The sequence below is a fragment of the Lathyrus oleraceus genome, chromosome 6, assembly GCF_024323335.1.
Source record: "Lathyrus oleraceus cultivar Zhongwan6 chromosome 6, CAAS_Psat_ZW6_1.0, whole genome shotgun sequence".
Classification (NCBI taxonomy): Eukaryota; Viridiplantae; Streptophyta; class Magnoliopsida; order Fabales; family Fabaceae; genus Lathyrus; species Lathyrus oleraceus.
Window position 1 is genome coordinate 584886 of NC_066584.1, and position 3164 is coordinate 588049.

The window sequence follows — 3164 nt, forward strand, 5'->3', positions numbered from 1 at the left end:
GTTTTGCAGGCATATCAAGAGGAGACTGAATAGCTCAAGCTTCTTGCTGAATGGAAGAGAAAGAAAGGTGGATTCAGAGCTACCATGTTTGTTTTTGGTGAGTACAAGACCATTGTTCTCAAAGTTTACCTACTGAAAAGAGGTTTCTATCAGTGGTAGCAAACCCTGTTAACCTTGTTTCTGTTATAGGAAACTTGGTGGCGGCTCAAGTTGCGACAGAAATCGGTTGGAGCGAGTTTGCGATTTCAATGTTTTCACTAGGAATGGTACATTATTTGCAGGCCAGGACTGTTCAAGAAAACTATAAAAAGGTTAAACATTACATGGTGGATCTACTCATTCCCTTTAACATTCCTTGGTCTAGCTTGTGCTGAATATGCTCATGAAGTGAAAACAAGCATGGCCTCTGGTTTAATGCTGCTGATATGTATTGTGTCTGTTTTGGTTTTTGTTTTTCTCATGCTAACTAATGTTGAATATGATAATGCTGAAGTTCTATCTAATTACACAGAAAGCTGCAATAAAGAAGATGGACATGAAAGCATCAAAAGAATTTTTTGCCGAGCTTAAGGTGTTAACGCATGTTCATCACTTGAACTTGGTAATAGCTTATGAAAAGAATTTGATTTGATTTTATCTTTTGTTATAGAAATTGTTATGCACTAGCTCTTATATATACGATTGTTGATTGATGATCATCTATAGGTAAGGTTGATTGGATATTGCATTGAAGGTTGATTGGATATTGCATTGCCGGAATGGACTTGTCTCTTACAATATTGAAAAATGCACACACTGCTAGAGAACTAAAATGCACGCCAAAATTGGACTATACTTTTGAATTAGTAACTCCTGCAACTGCACAGCCTTGGTTTTTCACAAGTCTCACCGATGTATTGGACGTTGATTCACATGTAATCTTTTCCATCGATCTTTTGTATTTACTTTAATCCACTTAATCTATTTTTCACACTTTTTTGGCCCCATTGCAATTTCCTGTATTATATACAGTATGAAAACAAAAGATTCAAAGCTCAAAACAAAACTTCCAATTACGAAAATAATTTCAAGCATCTTGCTTCTGCAAATAAACCTTTTCTGAGACCAGTATCAGACATAATAACATATCATCTCTCTTACTATTACTATCCATGCATAATTTGTTGCTCTACATCCCCATTCATCACAGAACTGTGATGATGAACCATATACCACCGTCCATTATGGAACTCAAAGACATTTGTTACATTGAACGGCCCTGTATCCATGTCAGCAAGATAGATATAATATGAGTAGAAATTTAGAATACAAATGTTAACAATGATTGTTCAATCCATTTCCGAAAAATGCAGCAATTTCATAAGTTTTAAGATATATTGTTTTATTTTTTTGTTCATAAGTAAACTAAAAGTTTAAAGACTAGTATAAAATTGTGCTATTTAAATCCTAGATAAAATCCACTTGTGTTGGGTTTATTTTGGAATGAGCTCAATTATTTTTAAAACCGAATAAACCGCATTATGAAACCGAACCGAACAAAACCGAAACCGAAAATAACCGAATTGCAAACCGGTCGGTTTTGGTTATGTTTTTTCCAACCGATGGTTAGGTCGGATTGGGAATTTGGGCCCGAAAACCGATCCAACCCAACCGATGTCCACCCCTAGTAAAAGGTACATAATTATTTTAAATAAATATATGTTACTTGATGTTCTAAATTTTTTTTAAATATGTTGAAAATAATAGTCATTTACGTTAAGTTTAATATGTGCAATAAATTTATATATGCATGATTTATAAATTATTCAAGTATTTAAATTTAAATGATTAAGAATATATTGGGTTTATGGTGTATACTTGAATGTAAATCAAATGTTAAATATTATTCTTTGGTATAAGTAATTTATTTTAATTAATACTATATTATTTATGGGTGAAATGATTTGGTATAAAATTAAATAAATAAAAAATCATGAATTTGAAGTAATGGTGCATATATTGGTAACATAAAATCATGTAAATAAAATATTAAAAATATCAATAACATGTTTAAGATGTATTTTAATTTGTGCAAGAATTTATTAAATTTAAAATGATTTATCTCATATTATATGTGTATTATAATATGAAAATATTATTTCTTGTTCGTCTTGATATTAAAAATAATTTTGGTAAATTTTAGATTATTGTAATTTTACAATTATTTATGGAGAAAAGTTATAGAAATATTAATGATGTGAATTCATTGTTTACTTTGTATTGTGATTTTTATTTGGATATACCATAGAATATTATTAAATATGAAACATGATTTTATCACAAAAAATTTGTTACACATATGTTAGTTATGCAAGGAAATTGTTTATTTTAAAAGAATAGAAATAAGTTTTATGTTGTTGTATTTATATGGAGTTTATGAATTACATGTTTGAACCCACTTCAATAAATAAATGTTAGTCATGACAAATTTGTATGATCATGATTGTTCGTTGCTATAAATGTTTAATGCATTAAATATATCTTAGATATATTTTAGTGGAAGTAAAAATTCAAACTAAAAAGGTTAGCAAAGGAATAATGACATAAAATTTGTGTATATGATAAAATGAATGACAAAAGCGTCATGGTGATAGTTTGTCAAAGCTATCAAGAACATATATTTATTTTGTATATGATACTTGTATTAAATGACAAAAATGCCATGGGTTGATGGTAGATGGTAAATACTATCAAGAGTATATAAAGTTATCATATGCATGACTAGTTGAAAGATTGAATATTCAAAGATTATTAAAGATGGAAAATCTTGTAATTCTTTGACGAAAGAATTGACAAAGATATGATGTCTTTGGATATAATTAAAGACAATGAAGACATCATTAGTGATGTGGAATATGCCATATTGAATTAATCATCGACAGTGAAAACTCAACTCACACTTGATTAACACTAAGTCTTGAGTTCAATGATGAAAGTACAATATTAGAGTGATTGAAGTACTTAAAAATAGATACATCCCAATGGGTAAAAGTACTTACACCATAAGAATAAATATGGTAGGATGGAGTTTTCCTCATAATAGACATATAACATTGGTTTGCTGGAATGCATAATTATGGGTGCATTTCTGATATAGTCTACCTATATAAAAATGAAGTGTTGCC

At 29.5% G+C, this 3164-nt stretch overlaps 1 long non-coding RNA gene across 1 annotated transcript; it reads right to left on the minus strand.

Moving 5' to 3' along the window:
* Window positions 1-727: 727 nt before the first annotated feature.
* Window positions 728-1660, minus strand: LOC127097800 (uncharacterized). Its single transcript, XR_007793197.1, has 2 exons — window positions 1094-1660; window positions 728-996 (listed from the first exon to the last, which is right to left on the minus strand). It is a non-coding gene; the product is annotated as an uncharacterized LOC127097800 (long non-coding RNA).
* Window positions 1661-3164: the final 1504 nt, after the last annotated feature.